Source organism: Oryctolagus cuniculus, chromosome 4, assembly GCF_051225735.1.
Source record: "Oryctolagus cuniculus isolate XC-2025 breed Fujian yellow rabbit chromosome 4, ASM5122573v1, whole genome shotgun sequence".
In the NCBI taxonomy this organism is placed as follows: Eukaryota; Metazoa; Chordata; class Mammalia; order Lagomorpha; family Leporidae; genus Oryctolagus; species Oryctolagus cuniculus.
In genome coordinates, this window is record NC_142870.1 from 165,233,578 (window position 1) to 165,257,668 (window position 24,091).

Here is a 24,091-nt window from a genome sequence, read left to right on the forward strand (position 1 = left end):
GTAAGTGCACAGTGACTCCTGCTGTTAATTTAACAATTAACATTTTTATGTATGACCTCAGTGATCACCTGAAGCTCTTGACATGACCTGCCTAGGCTATGGAAGCCTTTTGAGTCCACAATATCCATCAGTATTCAGACAAGGCCATAAGCAAAGTGGAAGTTCTCTCCTCCCATCAGACAAACGTACATTCTTCTTTGAGAGCCCCTTCTTTCTACTGGGGTCTCACTCACAGAGATCCTTCATGTAGGACTTTTTTTTTTTTTTTTGCCATAGTGTCTTGGCTTTCCATTGCTGAAATGCTCTCATGGGTTTTTCAGCCAGACCAGAATTTCTTAAGGGCTAATTGTGAGGTCAGAGTGCTATTTAGACCAATTGTCATTCTATGATTTTGCTGTGCAGACTGCTTCCCATGTTGGAACAATCTCTCCTTTTTAATGATATCTAATGCTATTACCAGATACTTGATCTTATTTATATGATGCCCTTAACACTTATTCCTATCTATGTGATCAATTGAACACTTAATATGATCACTTTAACACTTAAGGTGGCATTATTACCACCCAGCTAATGGGATTTGGAGTCCTATGGCAAGCTTTTAGCTGTAGTCTTAGAAGTAAGACTGTAGGAATGTATGTGGAACTACACAGCTCCTCCCTCACTTACTCCCACTCTTATTTTTTCCTGGGATCTATTTTCAATTGAATTTATACACATGTGATTAATTCTGTGATAAGTAAAAAAGTTTAACTGATGGTATTAAGAAGGAAAAAGAAAAACAGTTTCTTGACAGTCAGTACAAAGGCTGTTCAAGTCATTGATTCTCAAGGTGTCAATTTCACTTCTACAGGTTTCCTTTTAGGTTCTCTGTTAGTTATCACAGATCAGGGAGAACATATAGTATTTGTCCCTTTGGGACTGGCTTATTTCACTCAATATTATGTTTTCAAGATCCATCTGTTTTGTTGAAAATGACCAGATTTCATTTTTTTTACTGCTGTGTAGTATTCCATAGAGTACATATCCCATAATTTTTTCAGTTGATGGGCATTTAAGTTGATTCCATGTCTTAGCTATTGAGATTTGACCTGTAAGAAACATGGGGGCGCAGATAACTCTTTTATTTGCTGATTTCATTTCCTTTGGGTAGATTTCCAGGAGTGGAATGACTGGGTCGTATGGTAGGACTATATTCAGGTTTCTGAGGTATCTCCAAACTGATTTCCGTAGTGGTTTTACCAGTTTGCAATCCCACCAACAGTGGATTAGTGTCCCTTTTTCCCCAATATCCTCACCAGCATCTTTTGTTAGTTGATTTCTGTATGTGAGCCATTCTAACTGGGATGAGCTGGAACCTCATTGTGGTTTTGATTTGAATTTTCTTGATGGCTAGTGATCCTGAGCATTTTTTTTGTGTCTGTTGACCATTTGGATTTCCTCTTTTGAAAAATGTCTGTTTAAGTCCTTAGGCTATTTCTTAACCAGGTTGTTTGTTTTGTTGTTGTGGAGTTTCTTGATCTCTTTATAAATTCTGGTTATTAATTCTTTATCTGTTGCATAATTTGCAAATAATTTCTCTCAATCTGTCAGTTGCCTCTTCACTTTTCTAACTGTTTCTTTTGCAGTATGGAAGCTTCTTAATTTAATATAATCCCAAATGTTAATTCTGGCTTTGATTGCCTGTGTCTCTGGGATCTTTTCCAGGAACTCTTTGCCTGTGTCAATGTCTTGCAGGTTTTCTCCAATGCTCTAATAATTTGATGGTATTGGGTTGTATATTTAGGTCTTTAATCCATTTTCAATGGATTTTTTTTTTGCATGATGTAAGGTAGAGGTCCTCTTTCATACTTTTGCATATGGAAATCCACTTTTCTCAGCACCATTTCTTGAAGAGACTATCCTTGCACCAGGGATTGGTTTCAGCTCATTGGTTGAATAGGAGTTGGTTGTAGACACTTGCTTTTATTTCTGGCATTTCTATTCTGTTCCGTTGGTCTATCCATCTGTTTTTGTGCCAATACTAGGCTGTTTTGATTATAACTGCCTTGTAGTATTTCTTGAAATTTAGTATTGTGATGCCTCCTGCTTTTGTTTTATTGTATATGATTGCTTTAGCTATTCAAGGTCTCCCATTTTTCCAAATGAATTTCAGCATCATTTTATTTTTAGATATGAGAAGAATGTCTGGTATTTTGATTGGTATCATATTCAATCTGTAAATTACTTTCAGAAGAATGGATATTTTGATGATATTGATTCTTCCAATGAATGAACATGGAAGTTTTTTCCATTTTTTGTGTATTATTATATTTCTTTCTTTAATGTTTAGTAATTCTCATCATAGAGGTTTTTGACATCCTTGGTTAAATTTATTCCAAGGTATTTGTTTTCTTTTGTAGATATTGTGAATGGTATTTGTCGTAGAAGTTTTTTGCCAGCCATGACATTGTCTATGTATACAAAGACTGTTGATTTTTGTGTATTGATTTTATATCCTGCTACTTTAGCAAACTCTCATGTTAGTTCTAATTGTCTCTTGCTGGAGTCTTTTGGATACCTTGTATATAGAATAATTTCATCTGGAAATAGGGATAATTTGACTTCCTATTTCCCAATTTGAATCTTTTGATTTCTTTTTCTTGTCTAATGGCTCTTCTTAAAACTTCCATGACTATATTGAATAGTAATGGTGATAGTGGGCATCCTTGTATAGTTCCGGATCTCAGTGGGAATGCTTCCGGCTTTTCCCTATTCAATAGGATGCTGGCTGTATGTTTGTCACAAATTGTTTTGATTGTGTTGAGGAATGTTCCTTCTAAACCCAATTTGCTTAGAGTTTTCATCATGAAAGAGTATTGTATTTTAGCAAATGCTTTCTCTGCATCTATTGAAATAATAATATGGTTTTTATTCTGCAGTTTGTTAATGTGATGTATCACATTGATTGATTTGAGAATGTTGACACATCCCTGCATACCAGAGATAAATCCCACTTGGTCTGGGTGAATGATCTTTCTGATGTGTTGTTGGATTCAATTGGCTAGAACTTTGTTGAGGATTTTTGCATCTACATTCATCAAAGAAATTGGTCTGTAGTTCTCTTTTTCTGTTGCATCTTTTTCTGGTTTAAGATTTAAGGTGATGCTGGCTTCATAGAAAGAATTTGGAGGGTTTATTCCTTTTCAATTGTTCTGAATAACTTGAGAAGAATTGGGGTTATTTCTTCTTTAAATGTCTTGTAGAATTCAGTGGTGAATCCATACAGTCCTGGGCTTTGCTTTGGTGGGAAGGTTTTTATTACTGTATCAATTTCCGTTTTGGTAATTGGGCTGTTTAGGTTTTCTATGTCTTCATGGCTCAATTTATATAGGTTGTCTGTGTTCAGGAATCTATCCATTTCTTCTGAGTTTCCCAGTTTGTTAGCATATAGCTCTTTTAGTAATTTCTGATAATTCTTTTTATTTCTGTGGTGTCAGTTGTTACATTTCCCTTTTCATATCTAATTTTATTGATTTTGGTTTTCTCTCTCCTTTTTTGGTAAATTGGGCCAATGGTGTGTCAATTTTGTTTATTTTTCAAAAAAAAACAGCTTTTGTATTTTTTTGTTTCAATTTAGTTTATTTCACCTCTAATTTTAGTTATTTCTTTTCTCCTGCGAGTTTTGAGTTTGGTTTGCTGTTGTTCTTCTAGGTCCCTGAGGTACTTTGATAGTTCATTTAATTGGCTTCTTTCCAATTTCTTGATGTAGGCACCAATTGTTATAAGTTTTCCTATTAACACTGCTTTTGCTTTATCCCATAAGTTTTGATATATTGTATTGTCTTCATTTGTTTCCAGAAATTGTTTGATTTCTCTTATGATCCTTTGTTAATTAAGGAGCATGTTGTTCTGTTTCCTTGTGTTTGCATATGTTCTAGAGATTTCCGAGTTGCTTATTTTCAGCTTTATTGCATTGTGGTCTGAGAAGATACATGGTATGATTTTGATTTTTTTTAATTTGCTGAGACTTGCTTTATGGCCTAGTATGTAGTCAATCCTAGAGAAAGTTCCATGCACTGGTGAGAAAAATATGTATTCTGTGGCTGTAGTTTGGAAGGTTCTGTAAATATCTGCTAGGTCTCTTTGGTCTATACTGTCTATTAGCTCTGTTGTTTCCTTGTTGATTTTCTGTCTGGTCGATCTGTCTATTGCTGAAAGTAGGGTATTGAAGTCCTCCACTACTATTATATTTGAGTATATCTCTCTCTTTAAACCCATTAACATTTCTTTTATGTAGCCAGGTGAATATGCATTTATATAATAGTCATATCTTCCTATTGAATTTATTCTTTAATCATTATATGGTGTCCTTCTTTGTCTCTTTTAATAGTTGTTGAGGTAAAGTCTATCTTGTCTGATAGTAGGATGCTACACCAGCTCTTTTTGTTTCTGTTAGCAGGGATTAGCTTTTTTCATCCTTTCACTTTCAGTCTGTGTGCATTTTTGTTGGTAAGATGTGTTTCTTGTAGACAGCAATTAAGTGTGTTTCCTTTGTTTATCGATTCAGCCAGTCCATGTCTTTTAACTGGGGAGTTGAAACCATTCACATTCAGGGTGACTATTGTGAAGTAATGACTCTGCCCTGCCATGTTTTCGTAAATAGTCCTAATTTTGTATTTTGCGTTTCCTTTGTACTTTTACTGGGTCATTTTCTGCATTCAGCCTCTTTCATAGTGATGGTCCTGTTTCTGTGTTTTCGTGTGTAACACATCCTTGAGCATCTTTTGTAAGGCTGGCGAGTTGTTAAAAATTCTTTCAATCTGTTTGCTGTGAAAGATCTTTATTTCTCATTCATTCATAAATGAGAGCTTTGTATTCTGAGTTGAAAGTTTTTTTTCTCTTAAGACTTGGAATATATCTCGCCATTCTCTCCTTGCCTGCAGGGTTTCTAATGAGAAGTATGCAGTGAGTCTAATTGGGTTTCCTCTAAATGTGATTTGGCATTTCTCTCCTATGCATTTTAAGATCTTTTTTTATGTTTTACTATGGAGAGTTTTATTACAATGTGTCGTGGCGAAGATCTTTTCTGGTCATTTCTATAAGGAGTTCTGTGTGCTTCCTGTACTTGGATGTCTTTTTCTTTCTCCAGATTAGGGAAGCTTTCTGTTATTATTTTATTAAGAAAGCCTTCTAATCCTTTCCCTTTTTCCATGCCTTCTGGAACTCCTAGGATCTGTATGTCGGGTAATTTGATAGTATCTTGTAGATCTCCAACTGTGTTTTCTTTAGTGAGAAATACATCTTAGAGGAAGAGATGACAGGATTTATGGAAGAGATAGGAGAATAAATAAAACCGATTTTAGTTTCTGATTAAAATTTTGATTCCAGTGACTACTGGCTACGGCCTTGATTTTCCATGCATACATAGGATTCCTGCAGATTGGACCTGAGGGAGCTCAGGAAAAGTAATCCACGGCAGTTGTCTGTTTGATTCCCTTTGAAAATCTCATCTTTTCTTAGGGGTCTGTGGTTATTCAGAATTTTCAATGAAAAAGTTGAAAAGACCTGCATGAATAAATTTTAAAAATAATAAGTTTAATTACACATTTTAAAGAAAAATGGATTATATCATAAGAGTTTGCTGAGATTTGTATCACAAAATGTGCTTGCCACTGGGTATCAGCAGCACTGGCATTCCCATGTTTTTGAGCAACATCGGTGGTTATAACACATTTCCTTGGATTTCTATTGATATTCCCAAAGTAGGTTTGTTGATTATTTCTGTGTGATTGGTTAGGAATTTGCTACTGCAGTAGACTGTGCTTACTTTTTCTTGTAGTAGGTACAGTGACAAATGTTTGAGGTTTTAAAATTAATTGGAGGCTGGCATTGTGGCACAGCAGGTTAAACCTCTTCCTATGATGCCAGCATCCCATAGGAGTGCTGGTCTGAGTTCCAGCAGCTCTGATTCCCATCCAGCTCCAGGGTAATATGCCTGGGAAAGCAGCAAAATATGGCTATCCATGTGGGAGATGAGGATGGTGTTCCAGGCTCCTGGCTTTGGCCTGACCCAGCCCCACCCATTGCAGTGAATCAGTGGATAAGAAGATCAATTTCTCTCTTTCTCTCATTCTCTCTCTCTCTCTCTCTCTCTCTCTGTAACTCTACCTTTCAAAACATTTTTTTTAAAAAAATTGATTAATTTTCAATTTTATTGAGATATGTTTGAATCTTCTGAATGGATGGACATATATTCAGCTTATACTTCATGTCTATTCTCAGAGCTTAGTTCCCTTGTATTTACCATCAGCTGTGATTTGTAGATGAGATTCTGAGCTCAATTGTCCAGTCTCACTGACAAGTCAGAAATATTGGGTGTCTACTTGAACCAGCTGCTGTGATACCCATTAGAATTCCTCAGAATCTAGCTGAATCTGGGAAGCATACAATTTGGAAAAGAAGCCTTTTTCAATTACCCACATACATTGCAAGATATAATGGAAAAAATGGTTGGAATAGATCATAAAAAAATGTGATAGCTGGCGCCGCGGCTCAATAGACTAATCCTCCACCTAGTGGCGCCGGCACACCGGGTTCTAGTCCCGGTCGGGGCGCTGGATACTGTCCCAGTTGCCCCTCTTCCAGGCCAGCTCTCTGCTGTGACCAGGGAGTGCAGTGGAGGATGGCCCAAGTCCTTGGGCCCTGCACCCCATGGGAGACCAGGAGAAGACCTGGCTCCTACTTTCAGATCAGCGCTGTGCGCCGGTCTCAGCGCGCCGGCCGCGACGGCCATTGGAGGGTGAACCAACGGCAAAAGGAAGACCTTTCTCTCTGTCTCTCTCACTGTCCACTCCGCCTGTCAAAAAAAATGTGATGTCACTTCCAGATAACAATGACCACCATGTGACATGGGCTTACAAAACATTCTTAAGAAAATGAATAAAAAGTTATAGAAACAAGCAAATAACAAAAAGTATATCCACAGTAACACAAAACAAGGAAAGTGAAATAACCTAAATTTCCACAAGTGGCAGTCCAAAAAGGAATCAAAATGTTAGTGTGGCGTGATATGTCCTGCACCACAGCTCTGAAACTTAAGAAACAATATTTATGAGTACATTATCCAGGGAAGGGTTAAGTACAAGTTTCTCTCTTACCCACTTCACAGGCCAAAATGGACATCCTTGTAAGCTAGCTTCTGGGCTCTTTCCACCTCTGATCATTCTTCCTCTAGGCTTTCAGAATCCTCATGGCCTTCAGAATCCTCACCATTAAGGGGAAGAAGGGAAGAAAATCATAAATGAGAAGATTTATGGACTTTACTTGGAAGTAGCGTATTACAAGTGTCCAGAGACATTAATGACCTGGCCACCCTCAGCGGGGCAATATAGTCTAATAGAACGATGGGAAGAAAGGACAAGTTAGAGAGCAGTCTCTGCCCCAGAGAGACTACCAAATCACTGACATTCCGACTAGCTATCCCCAAACTGGGAAGATGAACATCTGAGGCTGACCCTTCTTAAGGAAAAAAAGGCTACAGGGCTGCACCGTAAAGGAGGAGACACAGTGTGAATGCTCGGAAGACCTCCCAGTGGGATAGGCACACCACAGCACAGGAGCAGGGATCTTGGTCTCAACAGAGACAATCAGACAATCAGACAATCAGGAGACACCAGAGACCCCAGTCTTTTAACACTGACATCTGCAGCGTCAGCTAAGTCCCGCCTTTCTCAGCCATGACACTCAAGCCTATTAGATCCAATAAAACACAAATAAGATCCAGGATAATTTCCAGGACCTGGAATGCCCAGGTTTCACTCATCAATTAGAGGAGATATAAACAGTTCTCAATGGAAAGGAACTTAAGGAGAAGTTGGTCACTCATTCTGTAGCAGATCAAATACAAACTCTGGGTAAGTGCTTCATGACCGCTAAGGGATGAGAAAGAAAGTCACATAGCAGCTCTAAAACATACAACAGAGTGGAAATAAAAGCATAAGAGGAAAAGACAAAGAACCCAATTTGGAAGAAAACTGTAACTCGGGGAATAACAGAAAATTCCATACATATTCTTTATTATGGAAGAATAGAATTGAGAACCTAATTAAACAAAAATGAGCTCAAAACATGAAATCATAAAGCACGGTGTGGCTAAAAAGGCATAGGATCTCAGGTGATGACAATCCCGTCGTTAGTCTCCAAGACCCACAGCACGGTAGAAGGGGCAGGGAGACAATCCTCATCTTCCTAATTACCAACCAGTACAGTAGAAGGAACTGGTTACCATGAATCTGCGTTGTCTCCCAGAGCCCACGGGCAGGAATAAAGCCAGCCTGGCAGCAGAGAGCAGAACCAAGGCCTGGAATTCCACACACACTCATCCATTCTTGGCTCTGCTGTTGTGTTGTAAAATTTCCTGCTGTGTTTCTCTGTAGATGCTCCACATGCATGGAATAATGTGTTTATATGTAATATGCCCAACACAAATGGACTCACAGGGTGGTTGTCAGTCACAGTTCCATATTCTCAGTAGGAATATCTGACTGATCCAGCCTATGTTATATCCAATCACCTTGATCCAAGCAGGTGATAAAGTCACAGACCACTGATAGTTAATAATTATTGAGTGTGAATTGGTTGTTAGACACTGGGCCAAGTGCATTAAGTAGGGCATTCATACATCCTTCACTTCAGCGAGTATGGACTCACAGCATTCTTTGCAATGAATGATTAAGGATCAGAGTGTCAGTTATTTGCCCAATGTCACACAGGTGTTGAGTTTTAGAACCACGTTTCAAATCCTGAGAACCAGTCCCACAATATGATCTCATCCTTTAAGCTATGTTGCCAATATTCACAAGAGAGAGCTACCAAAGAGCAGAGGATTATGGTCTATGGACTGGACAGATCCCCTAAAAGATGAACATAATAGTCATAAAATTAATTCAGGATAGATCCTTAAAAGTATAAATCTCGGGTCATTGATATACTGCCCAACTGATTTTCCAAAAAGTTTCCTCTATGTCTCACAAGAAGAATATTGAAGTGTTAATTAATTGCCAACATGGGATACTGAAATTTTATTTCATCTTTGCCAAGTAGATTGGGAAGGATGATTACTGACTAGGGGAGCTGGGGAAAATCACACAGGAGGTGACATTGATGCTGACCAATGTGGGCACAGCAATAGCAGGTTAGAAAGGCCTGGGAGACCATGGGCTATTTGGGGAAAATAGAACAACCTGTGATGGCCTTAAAGTGGAGGGCTGCTAGAGGACTGCACTGGGCCATGATTCTAGATGTGAGGCACAGTGACAATGTTCTCAGTAGTTTAGAGATGAGAGGTGAAGATATTCTCAAACAGAGTAGCCCCTAAATAATCTTTGTGTGTGATGGTTGCTTGAGATAGATACATATCTTATACACACATTAGGAGACACTTCATTCTCTCCTCTGCCACCCCTTCATGCACACATTTCTTTTTAAAGATTTATTTATTTGAAAGTCAGAGTTACAGAGAAGGGTATCTGGGGTGGGGGGTGGGGAGAGAGAGAGGGTCAGAGTGAAATCTTCCATCTGCTGGTTCACTCCCCAAATGACCACAATAGTCAGGGATGGACCAGGCTGAAGCCAGGAGCCCGGAGCTTCCATGTCTCCCACGTGGGTGCTGGGACCCAAGCACTTGAGCCATCTTCTGCTGCTTTCCTATAGGTGTTAGCAGAGAGCCAGAAGTGGAGCAGCAGGGACTCCAACCAGTGTCCCTAGGGATGCTGACACTACAGGCAGAGGCTTAACCCACTATACCACAGTGCTGGCCCCCACACAATCATCTTCAAACAAGAAACCATTTTGTTGGAAAAAAAAAATGCTGATTGGGTTTATATAGGATTGCTTGTATCGAGGTAAAATAAATTCACTAATGCGATGACAGGTGTGAAGGTTTTCAGCTTTGAAATGAATCTGACTAGGGACATTTGCATTCTATGAGAAGTCTATGCTAATATAACATTCACACTCAGAGGAGAAGTTTAAATTGCAAATTTTGAAAAACCTGAAGTCAGTAAATAATATTTTGGGGGGAGGGGTGGTGGTGCCAAAAGGTTCCTGATGAGGAAGGTTTCATGGAAGGAATGTGTTTGCCAGGTGTGAACTCCACTGGAGCTGCAGTCACCTTGGAAGCCAGGGACCGGCAATGAATTCTGCTGCTCTCCAGGGGAACTGCAAACTTTAAAGTGCTTTAGAATCAGCTGAAGGGCATGAAGAAAACATACTGCTGGATCCCTCGCCCAGAACTCCTGACTTAAGAGAGTTCAGGTCAGGCTTGAGAATTTGCAGTTCTCAAAAATCCCCAGGTGACAACACTGTCCCAGAGACAACTGTTTGAGAACCATTTTGCTCTCAGAACATCTTAGTAAAATGCTGGCTTGTCAAAGTGGGTGGCAGAGAGTAACTAATTGATAGTAAGTAAAGATTCTGTGTGATCAAGAAGTGTGATGTATATTTCTGCAGAGTTTCGAAAGGAGGCTTTGCATTTCTTGCAAGGAAACAGCAAAGGCAAGAGGCAGATGCCCGTATTTTCCTCACACTCCCAGGGACCAGTTTCTTCCTTTCCTGAGCTGCCAGTTTGGAAGGAGAGAAATCTCACGTCTCCCAGGCTGCTGCAGCCTCTGCTGAGAGCAGTGTCTTATGCCAGTTTTCCCTGGCGGCTTCCGAGCCAGCCAGCCGCTCACCCTCGGTGATGATGTCAGCACTCTCCGCTCCATCACACCTGGCTGCAAGAATCAGCTAAGCTCCCTGGGAAGAGGCGCGAGGAAGGAGGAATGAGCACAGTTTTGACAGGTGAACCAAAGACCCTTTTGTTGTTTTCTGGGCCGGGGCTGGCTGCCAGGTTGTGGATTTCTGGTCCATCAGCTGGCTGCTACACTTCTCTGCTTCTTTATTCTCCGGAAAAAGAAATCATTAGTGATTTGCAAAGCTGCTACAGAACACATGAGGTTTTAATGTGAAATCAGGATTGGGTTAAGATGGGTTAGTCATTGCCCTGCTCTGGCTGGAAGCCACTAGAAGAGTGGGGCTCGTTCATTACGGCAGCCAAGGGGGCTGTGCAGGTAGCCAGGTGTGCACTTTGCAAGTGAGTGAGTCCTGCCTGGGATCTTTCAGCAGAATTCCTGAGCAATGCTTTTGCAGGTGCAGGGTGGGCTGAATATGTTCCTGAGAAGAGGCTGGTAGCAGCTTTTATGCTTAGCAACTCCAGGCAGATGTTTCATTTGGATTTGTTGTCCTGTCTTCTGCTCCCCTTCTTGGGACACTAGTGAATCTCGTGCCAACCACGGTTGCTGCTACATATCTCTGGTAGAACGCATAGTGATATCTTTAAGAGCTTGAACCTTTAAGGGGAATGTGCTTTGTGCTCAGAGAATTTTGAGCCAGTGCTACTCATTTTGTAACAGACAAGGTACTAATAAGTTAACCTCAGCATCTGGCTTTCTCTGTCTCATTCTGGAAACTGCTGGGTGTGTGTGGGAGAGGAACAGTGAGTGTAGGGAGAGTGATTTCTCTGGATAGGACTTATGCACAGATCAAAATATTTGTAAATGGAGTTTTGTTTGTTTACACCAGTAGATTGTTTGCAGGGTCTATAGAATGATCTTAAGAATTCTCTCCTTGAGGAGAAAGGACACAAGGACAAGATGATGCATTTATTTTTCTGTGTTTGCATTCTGAGGAATGACCACAGGGACTCACTCTGAGTTTCCTGGACAAGCAGCTGGGACCAGGGGCTGCATTTTCTCAGGAGGAGCGTACTCCTGCTCAGCTTCCCACAGGACTTGTGACTTCTTCTATGCTCAGATGGACCACAACTTCCATGGACTGAAAGCTTCCAGGTGGTGGAGAGAGGATGCTCCCAGGTGCCACCTATCTGTAGCTGGCACCCATGTCTCCACTGACTGGGGCCAAGAGGGCATGATCATTCCTTCACAGGCAGAGCTGCTTACCTGAGCACTGTAGTCATTTAAGCCTGAAGACTTCTTTGCTGGAAAAGACTGTTCTGAGCATTGTTAAATATTTAGCATCATTCTGACCTCAACCCACCACATGTCAGTAGCAAATATGTCCTCAGTGGTGACAAGCAAAAATGTCTTCACACATTACTAAATGCCCCCTGAGGGTCAGAAGTGCCTGGTGTGCAGAACCAGTGTCCTATAAGAAGGGAGACACAGCATTGGTGGAAATCTTCCAGTGGACAAAACTCTGTTATCAGGTCACTGCCCTGGAGTCAGCATACCTCTCCAGAGGGAGCCTGGGAGGATGGGACCTGTGTCTTCTTTCCTTTCAGCAACTTCTGTCTTAGCTTCAGTTTGTCCGAAAGCAGAATCAAAGATGTGAGTGTGGAGAAGTTATTGGGAATTGCAAGAAAGCACACATGACAAAATAAGCAAAGCTGATGCATGTATGCTAGTGAGTAGATTACTGATGTGGATCAATGAGGCTCACTTCATCTAGGGGCCTTCTGAGAAACAGCTGGAAGACACTTCAGAAGTGTCCCCAAAGAACAGTCGGGTATTTTGCATTCATTCCCACCCACCAGTGGGTACAGGCTGCCCCTGAGGATGCCAATTTCCTTGCAATTCTAGGTTGTGCCTACTTGTAACCCAGCAAGCTTAGTAGTGCTGCAAGAAAACCTTCAAGCATAGCTGGAGGGAGTGGGCAACTGTTTAAGGTAGGGAGCTCCCAGAACACTGGAAACTGTTGACCACAGCTATAGACACATGCAGGCATGCCAAGATCAATAGGTTGGGTCTGCACCAGTGCCTTCTATATCCTGTTTGATGTGTCCTTTTTTCTCATTCCATAGCATGCGACTTAAGGAATTTTTGTTTGCAAACTCTGGTGTACCACAGCAAGGACACACAAAAGGACCCAATTTGAAGGACTCTGATTGCTACTCTGTGGGCTAAGGAGATAATTTCCTGAATAGTCTCTGGTTATAATACCAAAGAGTGTAAGTAGAAAAGAAGCCCAGAGCTTTCTGAAAATGCCAGAGTGTTTGAGGGTTTGCTTCGCAGATAGCCCTGAAAGTGTTAAAATGAAATGTTTCTTTTCCATGTTACCTGTTTTTACAAGGGGTTTTTGAATTATGAGGGACATGCATGTGTTAAAAAGAGTACGTGGAACATCCCTGGGGTTTAGTATGCAGACAGAATGCTTACTATGTACACTGAATTCCAGCAAGTCTGATGAAAGATGGGAATTAGGGTTATTATTGTCTTCTGTGAAAACGGAAATTGAGACACAATGTGGGGGGGGTGTCAATAGGGATTTTGGTGATCTTACCAGTTGTATGAGGGGCCATAGTAGCCCAGAATGTTTGCTCATTTATAGGCAGACAGGCTTGAATGCCAACCTGAGGGGTTTGGAAGAGGTATGACAAGCCACAGGGAGCATCTGAGGCTTGCCTAGTAAGGGAACGACATGATGAAAGTGGTGATGGAGGGCTTCATTGTCACAGTTGTTAGAAGACAGTTATTTTGGTGGCTTCCAGGTTGCAGAAATAGTTTGAGACTGGAGTGGGAGAGACCAGCCAAGAATCTCTTATAATAATACAAGGGTAAGATGATAAAGATTGTAAAGAAATTTGAATCCAGATAAGAATTTCAATCTTCCAGCATGCCTCCCTAGATCTAAAAATAGTGAGGTAACACCAGACTGTCCTGATATTAATGTATGAAGTATTCTGAGAAGTTTCTCTGTAAGTTATGACATTATCTGATGCTGTAGCTGGAAGGCTCTAGGGTCATCTACTCCAGTGATGGGACTGTGTTTGCCTACAAAGACCATGAAGAGGGTAAGTGTGTGAAGTACGTATGGCTTTGTGAGTAAATCTATGTTGTCAGGATATGGGATGTTGGGTACTGTGCAGTGATATGGTAGAATCCATGCATACCTGCTCAATTGTTAAGTTCTCAGATAAGTTGTAAGTTGGTTGATGTCACATGGGTAGCATGGAATTAACCACAGCACAAGTATTTATCCCAGTGAAACTGGCAAGCCCTGCGTGCCGGAGCTCGCCAGTCTCCTCCGAACTAGCTGTTAAATGCTTACCAGCAGTATTCCTCTGTCACTGCAGCAAACCAGAGTATGTATGTGGTCTCAGCTTCAACCTCAACAGCCTGGCAGAAGTGACGGATCACTGTTTCTAGAGCTCCTAGGTTCTCAGCAGTCAGGCACCTTCATTTTACACATGATGTAACACAGTCCTAGGTGGTAGTGTGGCATATTGCAGGAAGAGCAATGAGACCAAATTGGAAAACCAAGGGGACAGATACCTCAATCACACTGCATATTAGCAAAACATTTATCCCCATTCTCTAGTCATTGCTAAGAGAACCGAACAACTGTGAGTTCAAAAAATCAAAAAGGAGGCCATAGCCTCCTTCAACCTCAGCATGGGACATCTGTTTTATGTTATTAGTTGGGCTAGGTACGCATAGCTAAAGAACTGATGGAAAGACATCAGGGGCAACCAAGCCATGGAAGGGGCTAACTCCTTCTTCAAACACTCAGCTGCTTTCACTGAGAGCAAGTGTAAGTGTAATAGCATAAGTATGCAAAAATCAAACACTGTGAGAATGACTCTTAGGTGGGTCATCGTAATTCTTGAGTTCCATCTATATTCAGGGAAACAAAACAGGCACTTTCTGTGATTCCTCTTAAACCTTGCATGGTCAACAGAGACACTTTACACCTTGTGTCGGGGTCTCAAGCCCTAGGCTGGCCCCTGACCAGCAGGGGCCACTACAGACACTCCCCAACAAGGCGAATGGGAGAGGTAAGTCGATGGGTGATGAACACCCCACAAGCATCCATGGGTTCTGTCGAAACAGGAACCGCTTTATTGAAGACGTGTGTAGGCTTATAAAGCTTACAAAAGACATGCGCAGTAGGGGAGCCAATCAGCAAAACGGTCATGCAGGCATGGGTGGGCCACGCACAGGGGCATCTTAAGCAAAGTATAGGGATCACTCACTGTCCACGTGTCCAGAACCAAAGCGGACCTATCCCTGCTGGTGGTCTGATCTTACATAGCTTAATCTAAGCAGCCACAGACACGCCCCCTCGAACATCTGCCAGGCGCCATATTGTAATAGAGATTTTAGGCAATGCCCAACATTTCCCTCTTTTTGTTTTATATTAAGGAGAGGAAGCGGAACTGAGCAGAGAGTGTGCCTGTCTTAGGTTGTCCCCTCTGACTGGGATCAGCCCTTTAGGGAGCATGCCTGTCTTAAGTTGTCCCCCTCTGGGGATCTTACCCGTCTTTGACTACTACTCCAGCTGTTAGGGGCTGCCCCAGGAGATCTTACCCGTCATTGGCTACCACCTCAGCAACTCAGGGTATGATGTATTATACCTCTACACCTTGGCAGTGGCCATGGGCGGATGTATAGGGTTCTCAATCTGATGCTTAGAGAGTGGCATAACCCGGTTCTTGAAGAGTGGCATATTGTTGTCAGACCACCATTAACTGGACCGCAGCGATGTGATCTTAGACAAATTTATAAGGACAATGGAGACCAAGGGGCCCACAAGGGGGAGGAGATAAGGAAGTCATCCCTCAAGACCCGACCACAGATCAAGGTCTTCTTGGAGGGTCTTGATCTTGTCCTGGAGGATGCCGGAGCGATTCACATAAAAGCAGCACTCCTGGTGATCCAGTCACAATGAGGCAGAGAGTCCAATATGGTCTTTTTATCCCTGTAAGAGAAAAGAAAAATCGCTCCTCAGGAGGGGGGTCCTCCTGGGTGACCTTCTTTGGCAGAAGGGATATTTAAGGTTCCAAATCCTCTACCAGCGCTTATCAGTGGGTCTGGTCCTTGCCGGCATCCTGTTAGTGGGTCTTTCCATTTCACCCTAACCGAAAGGTAGAGTACTTGGAGGGACCAATGTTTGTGAAAGGCTAACAAGGCTGATGTTTTGGAAAACTTTACGGTGAGCATGGTCATTTGTAGGTGGTCTTGTAGGGGTATGATTCCCCCTTTTTGTCTTATAAGTTGGTATTTTGATTTTTGATGATTGTTTGTCCTTGTGGGTTGTAAGGAATTTTAGTAGAGTGTGGAATCATTTTACATTCTGGCAGCATTTTTTTTTTTTTTTGACAGGCAGAGTGGATAGTGAGAGAGAGAGAGAGAGAAAGGTCTTCCTTTTTGCCATTGGTTCACCCTCCAATGGCCGCCACGGCTGGCGCGCTGTGCTGATCCAAAGGCAGGAGCCAGGTATTTATCCTGGTCTCCCATGGGGTGCAGGGCCCAAGCACTTGGACCATCCTCCACTGCCTCCCCGGGCCACAGGAAGAGGGGCAACCGGGACAGAATCTGGCGCCCCGACCGGGACTAGAACCTGGTGTGCCAGCGCCGCTAGGTGGAGGATTAGCCTATTGAGCTGCGGTGCCGGCCTTGGCAGCACTTTTAATCTAAACATCGCGATTAGTTATTATCTCTATAAGATGAGAGATATATCTTTTGACATCTCCAGGGGCCCTCTGGAGATACCGAAAGATTAGAGAATTTGGAACTTTGATTTTCAGAAAGTTTGTTAAAGGTGCCAAGAGTATCTGGTCAAGATAGAATTTCTCAACATTCTGAAATGACAGCCATTTATTTAGTCAGGGCGATTTTAACACTTTTAACCTGAGTATTTTAACGAAAGCTGTGGGCTAGATCTGATTAGGGTTAGGTAATCACTCAAACATTAAAGACAGGCCAATCCAATAAAACGGGAAACCTTCAAGACACGTGCAAACTCTCATCAGATAAGTTAGCTACAGCAGCACAGCAAAGAGCTGGTCATCAGACTATGAGCCCATTGCTTAGGACAGGGAAACACATCTCGACTTAAGGTTTCTGATTGGCTTATAGAACCGTCAGGCATGTCTTTCATGTTCACCTGTGAAGACTTAAGAGGTAGAAGTTTAATCCAAATTTCAGGGAAGATAGTCATGTTTAATAGTACCTGGTAAGGTCCCTTTTATTTAAGCTGAAGCTGGTCTGTAGAGGATCTTCCTATGAATGGCTTGCTCAGGAATTCCTAATGTTGGAGTTTTTGTTAGAAACTCCTTGATTCCTTGGAACACCTTTGCAGCTCTCCTGTCCCGCACAGTGTCTGTTTCAGAGGCCTTTTAACAAACACAAGGCTTAGAATCCAGATCCTGGAATCCATAACAACTTTTCAGTATGGGGTCTGCATCAGGGCCTCTTTAAAGCTATACACAAAAGTTTGGAATCCAAATCTTGGCATCTAAATTCCATAGAATCCTGTCATCAGCAATTCTCAAGACCGCAGCTTTAGTTAGAAGCTCCTTCGTTCTCTGGAACAACTTTTGCAGCTACCCTTTTCAGTACGGAGACTGCATCAGGGTGTCTTTAAAGCTACACGCAGGGCCAGCGCCGCGGCTCACTAGGCTAATCCTCCCCTTGCGGCACCGGCATTCCGGGTTCTAGTCCCGGTCGGGGCGCCGGATTCTGTCCCAGTTGCTCCTCTTCCAGGCCAGCTCTCTGCTATGGCCCAGGAGTGCAGTGGAGGATGGCCCAAGTGCTTGGACCCTGCACCCCATGGGAGACCAGGAGAAGCACCTGGCTCCTGGCCTCGGGTCAGCGCGGTGCGCCGGCCGTGGCGGCCATTGGAGGGTGAACCAACGGCAAAGGAAGACCTTTCTCTCTGTCTCTCTCTCTCACTGTCCACTCTGCCTGTCAAAAAAAAAAAAAAAAGCTACACACAAACTCTTGGGATCCAAATTTTGGAATCCAGAGTTCACAGAGTTTTGCCATTCCCAGCAGTCTCCTCGGCTGCCTTTAAATATCTGACCCTAGGTCATGGCCATGCCTGCCGTGGGCCCCCATTTACAGGGAAGACTGCACCCCGGGGCCTAGCAGGACGGGCCGTGGGGTTGGGTAGGCACACTGTTGCACTAGGCCTTCTGTAATTGGAGGTGCGGTGGGTTGAGGCCACGCTGGGCCTTTAAGAGTTACCGCCACACCTGAAGGCTCTACCTGAGTTTTAACTGCTTCTGGGGATTTAGGAGCCTCCTGATGTTCCTCATCAAAGGCCACCCAGCCCATCTGTTTCCTATCAGCCGGCTTAGGTGTGCAAGAGTCTTCAGTATGCATCTCAGCGCCTTAGGCGTTGGGCTCTCAAACTTAGCAAGAGATTGCCCCATCCTTTCGGGGATCCCTTACCTCGAGAGCCTCGATTAGCCGCGTCCGCCGGTACTTTTACTTAGGCTGGAGTCAGTCCTTCTTTAGGACTTGTTCGAGCCCATTGTGCCCCACCCTGGGCACCACTTGTAGGGGTCTCAAGCCCTAGGCTGGCCCCTGGCCAGCAGGGGCCACTACAGACACTCCCCAACAAGGCGAACGGGAGAGGTAAGTCGACGGGTGATGAACACCCCACAAGCATCCATGAGTTCTGTCGAAACAGGAACCGCTTTATTGAAGACGTGTGCAGGCTTATAAAGCTTACAAAAGACATGCGCAGTAGGGGAGCCAATCAGCGAGAAGGTCATGCAGGCGTGGGTGGGCCATGCACAGGGGCATCTTAAGCAAAGTATAGGGATCACTCACTGTCCACGTGTCCGGAACCAAAGTGGACCTATCCCTGCTGATGGTCTGATCTTACATAGCTTAATCCAAGCAGCCACAGACACGCCCCTCTAACATCCGTCAGGCGCCATATTGTATTAGAGATTTTAGGCAAAGCCCAACAACATTGTCTCAACCCCGTGTCAGTAGATTATGGTTCTCTGTCCCTCTCTATATTTATTTAATATTCAGAACTTCTTACTCTAGGTATGTCACAGGTAAGAAAAAGGATCCTAAATTTAGTTAATTTTTTCTTAAAAGGATCTAGGAGTTCTCTGGTTAAATTTTTTTAAAAGATTTTATTTATTTACTTGACAGAATTACAGAGAGACACACACACACCCACACACACACAGAGAAAGGTCTTCCATCTGCAGGTTCACACCCCAAGTGGCTGTGATGGCCAGAGCTGGGCTGATCCATAGCCAGGAGCCAGGAGCTTCGTCTGGATCTCCCACATTGGTGCAGGGGCCCAAGGACTTGGGCCATCTTCTACTGTTTTCCCAGGCTGTAGCAGAGAGCTGGATTGGAAGAGAAGCAGCCAGGACTGGAACTGGAGCCCATATGGGATGCCAGCAGAGCAGGAGGAGGCTTAGCCTACCATGCCACAGTGCCGGCCCCTGCATACATGTTCACTAACAAAAGAATGCTCTCCTAATAGACTGTCGTGCATGTGGAAGTTTGTGGGAGAGAAATAATAAAAACTGACTTTTCATCACAAATCTAAGTACCTTGAAAACAATAACTTATTTTTAATGAACTGCCAAAGACATTCTTGTGAAGCAGAATTTTGAGAGACTTTCTGTACACAGAGAATAATATAACCAAGTGGTTAAATTCTTCCCCTTGGAAACTTTAATTAAGGGGTTGTGTTCTATAACCTTGTCAGATTACTGTCTTGGCTTGGTCTTAAAATAAGTTTTATGGCCTTGTTGACCTTCATTTACCTTAGAAATAGAAACAAGGCAACTTTCTCACCTTCAAAGTGGAAGTAGAACAGCTCTGTATATTTGAAAACACTGTAGACTTAGTTGGCTGGTGACCTGGGATTTGGACATTCTTTGGTGTTCTATTGGAAATGTTTGCTGGCTCACTCACTGCTGCTCATGCCCTCTTTCATTGTTTCTCATCTTATACCTGGAGAAGTTTTATTCTCTCCCAAACCAGTTTAACACAAGAGGCCCTCAGAAAGGGAGGTATTTTACTGACTGGGGACAAGCCTTAAATGGGGGGGCTCCAAGTTGCTCTGCAGGTCCCCTCTTTTCTTTATTTATTTTTTTTTTTGACAGGCAGAGTGGACAGTGAGAGAGAGAGACAGAGAGAAAGGTCTTCCTTTGCTGTTGGTTCATCCTCCAATGGCCGCCGCGGCCGGTGCACCGCGCTGATCCGATGGCAGGAGCCAGGAGCCAGGTGCTTTTCTTGGTCTCCCATGGGGTGCAGGGCCCAAGCACCTGGGCCATCCTCCACTGCATGCCCTGGCCACAGCAGAGAGCTGGCCTGGAAGAGGGGCAACCGGGACAGAATCCGGCGCCCCGACCGGGACTAGAACCCGGTGTGCTGGCACTGCTAGGCGGAGGATTAGCCTAGTGAGCTGCGGCGCCGGCCAGTCCCCTCTTTTCTGCACACCTACAAGGATTGCATTTCTCAGCTCATTTGTGGTACGTTGATGCCCTGGAATCGGTTGTGAAGCGATGGGTTGGGCTTAGAAGTTCCTTGTGCTGATTGATGGGCAATGTCACGACTCACAGCTGAGTGACTAACAACAGAGGGTCCCCTCCCATTTACTCTGCTAAGGGAGAAACAGGAGAAAAGGAGAAGCAGACTGTTTTCGCTTTAAGCCATGGGTACTGAGGGTTGTGTGTTACTGCAGCACAGCCTGTCTCATGCCGAGAGATGCATGTCCACAGTGGCACCCAGTAAGCCTGTGATTCTGAGAAGTGACTGCAGGTGGAAGGTAGTGCCTTCTCCCCTGGGGCCTTTGTTGTTTTCAAAGTCATCTAATGACTGCAGTGTGACAGCTGGAGGAAACCTTCAATGACGTAAAACATCACACCCCAGCTCATTACTACCAGCACAACCACCACAAGCACCCTTTTCTCTCACTTTTCTCAAACTGACCTTGGCCTGAGACTTGAGGAGTGAGAAACAATCCATTGTATGTGCTTCAAGTAAAGCTTTCCAGGTGCTACCAGGGCCCAGCAGTGAGGAAGAGCTTGATTTCTAACTTCCTCTAGAGGGCGAAGAGTTGACTGTACTGGATGCTGGGAGTGGCCCTCCCAGGTCCCATCACCTGGACAGTGCCCTCAGTGAACGCTAAAAGCTCCCAGCAACCACCTTTGGGTCATTGTTCCCACCCTTGGGTGGCACCAACATGAGGAGTTATAACCACATTTCTTCCTCTACTCCCTGGAGGGGCAGCCCACTGCCAATGACTGACTTGGGGAACAAACTGCTGTTCTGTGGTTTGCGTTCCAGAACTTTTCTCCATCCCTAATCAAGCCAGAGTCTACTTGAGATCTCTTCCTTGATGTACTCCTTCTCTTTTCTACCTTGCTTTCCTCATTCCATTGAACATCTGTCTCTCCAGTAGGCTTCTGTCTCAAGCTCCGTGCCTGGAGAACTCCATGGAAGGGAAGTACGGTGATAGGAAAGTGTCATATGGGCAAAACAGGTGGCAGATCCGTAGGTGCCATTGACTCTCCTTAAAAGTTCCTTATAATCATTAGGTAATTGCATTCTCTTCTGTCCTGCAACAGAGAAGTTTGTTTAACTTCAAATATTTATCTTTGAGAAGTTAAGGAGCTCAGATATGGAGTCCAGGTTATTAGATTCAGACCCCTGCTTTGCAGTTATGTAAACTTTTTCAAGTTCCTAATTATGTTGAGCTTCCCTTTCCTCTCAGAAAAATGGGAGCATATTCATTGCTGGCAGAAAGATAAATATGTAAAATTATAGAACACTTTGGGGAAGAGTTTGACCATTTTTTATGAACATAAATGTATCTTATGAACTGCCAATACTTTAAGTTCTATACAAGGCAAATGGCAATGTATAGTCACACAAGGATGCACACAGGTGTTTCCAGTGGCCTTTTCATACTACCATAAAAATAGAGACAACACAATGTCCACCCACTGTGGTATAACCATACAATGGAAAACTATTCAGCAGTTAAAGAATGAACTGCTGATGTAAGCCTGGAAACTGCAGAAGACAACCACAGCAGATTGCACAGTGTCTGATTCTAGGCATGTGAAATTCCTAGATCAGAGGTTTCCTGGGTCTTGGAGTAGTAGTGGGGATTAACTACAAATGGGCATGAGGAAACTTTTAAAAATGATAGAAATGTTCTAGAAATGGATTTTGGAGGTTGAAACATACACATTCACTAAATATCATCTAAATTTTATGATATGTTTGCTATACCTTGATAAAACTGCTACAAAGAAACTTTTTGACAACCCTCATGGGGTGTATGGGTATATGTATACTTTCTTACTTTGACCTCCCCTAAAAAATTTTTATACTATAGATAGATAGGCATAATCGATACAGGAATCTATTCTTAATAAATGGAATGATAGTGAAGAGAAAAGGATAAGGAGTACTGTAATAGTTCCTGGGACTGCTGTCAGGAATACATAAGATTGAGCACATATTGTTCAAAATACATTCACTATTATTATTTTTGTTGTTGTAGTTGAGCCAGAATTTCCCCCCACTTATTTTTAAATGCAAAACTTGTTCTTCTGGAATACTTGGTCATGGGATACTTTGGGATCTGGTATCTATCTGGTCCATTGGCTGTTTTGCTTTTTAATGTTCTTTAGTTTTTACATCTTTTGTTGTAATTTAACCAGAATATAAATCTACTCTTAATTGTACTTTTCCCTATGTCTAGAGAGGTGGAAAAGCCCAGTGACTTCTTGGTATTTCAGATGCAATAAAATGTTAGCTGTGGGTTCTAGCAAGGGCATAGAATTCTACAACAGGCATTACATTCTGATAAAATTCGTATTATTTTTGAGAAATTGAATACAGTGTGTTGGACCAAATGTCTCTGGAAAGCCAATATACATTTTCCTTTTCATTTTTTTCACATTAGACACACTAGAAATTCACCTCAATGACCTTGTATGTTTGAATGGCAAATATATCTGCTGGTGTGCCGTTTTGGGCTTAGTCAGAAATTATTGTTAATTTTGCCACCAAAAAGGCAGATTACCAAAATACATTAGCGTTTTGGGCATGTGCAGTATAGACCAATTTGGACCAATTTAAGCCGTCAGAGCAAGATTGCACCCAAACAGAAGTGCTTGTAGAAATGAATTGACGACTCCAGTAGTTTTAAATCAATGCATGCCGGGCAATCAGACTCCCTTATCGCTCCCCAAAATGACCTGCTTAAAGGAAATTGAAGCACTGTTATGGCTGAGATGGCTGTGCAATCCGCATGCTCCAAGTGGTGATCACCTTCAAATTTAAGCACTTCATTTAAGAGCTCCAATAATTTTAAATTGCTATGTGCCTCAAAGAGTGACAGACGGTTACTAGAGCGCACCAGTATTTTTAAAACACTTCACTGTTCAGTGTGATATATTTCTGTGGAAAGGTTCACAGCGAGTTGAAACAAATTTCTAAATTACCATTGAAAAATGAAAAGCGACACAGCAACAAACTTCAGGTTGGTTTTCTTTTTTTCTTTCCCTTTTCTTCCCCCTCAGCAGAGAGAAAAGGAGTAAGTCTAGTCACTCATCTTTCCTTTGTAATGAAAAGCCTTGGGGATTTGTCAGGAGCTAAAAATAAGTCTGCCTTTTTAAGTATGGAACCCCCTGGCGAAGCCACATTTGGCAGTGGAATAGCTCTGTAGAGAGGACCAGGGAGAATGGCGCAGGGAGCCAAAGAGAGAGACAGCTTGCCTTAAGCAGGGCTCTGCAAATCCCTGTTAGAATTGGAAGCGCTAGGAGAGGCAGCTGGAAGCCGGCCCCAGCGTAGTGAAAATGCACCCAGTGTAATCTGGATGGCTTAGGGAACCACAGGCTGTGCCTGCAAGTGCCTCTATATGCTGACAACGCTCTCCTCCAGCCCCGAATTCCTCAGCAAGCTGACCCTTTGCTCAAACACCTGCCAAGGCCCCCGCCCCGCCCCCGGGTCGCCCCGCCCCTCTCCTCCAGGTGTTCCTCCTCTTTTCGCCTCTTTTCCTTCCACGAGGTGAAATTCACCTGTGCTTTCCTGGTGGCCCCAAGTTGTGGTTACCGATGGGCATTGGGCCCTACCTCTCCTCTACCCTCTCCACTTCTATTTCCATCCTACCCATGCCTATCACGTCCAACATTCTAATAGGCTATAATTTTTCCCCTTGCCACTGCCTTCATAATTAACAGCTTCCTTTCTACTCTTCATTAAAAAGCTAAAGGCTTTTTTAGAAAATCAATTTTACTTTGTTGTACTTTTTGTATAAGAAGCCATAGCTATTT

The 24,091-nt window shown here is 43.0% G+C and overlaps 1 protein-coding gene and 1 long non-coding RNA gene across 12 annotated transcripts in view; one reads left to right on the plus strand and one right to left on the minus strand.

The window, feature by feature from the left end:
* The window catches only part of RBMS3 (RNA binding motif single stranded interacting protein 3), a 1,620,164-nt gene that overhangs the window by 269,726 nt on the left and 1,326,347 nt on the right, over positions 1–24,091 (plus strand). The window contains exon 1 of one of the 10 annotated variants that reach the window (XM_089331202.1): positions 10,492–10,821. The exons of the other annotated variants lie outside the window; for them this stretch is intronic. The gene's annotated coding sequence lies outside the window, so the exon portion shown is untranslated. Of the gene's footprint in view, positions 1–10,491; positions 10,822–24,091 lie in introns of those variants that run through there. 10 annotated transcript variants of the gene reach the window in all.
* LOC149127204 (uncharacterized) lies at positions 14,910–18,352 on the minus strand. 2 transcript variants are annotated; one of them, XR_016232890.1, is made up of 3 exons: positions 18,213–18,340; positions 16,990–17,185; positions 14,910–15,735 (listed from the first exon to the last, which is right to left on the minus strand). It is a non-coding gene; the product is annotated as an uncharacterized LOC149127204 (long non-coding RNA). The 2 variants fall into 2 exon arrangements; XR_016232889.1 differs by having other exon boundaries at positions 14,933–15,735; positions 16,990–17,152; positions 18,213–18,352.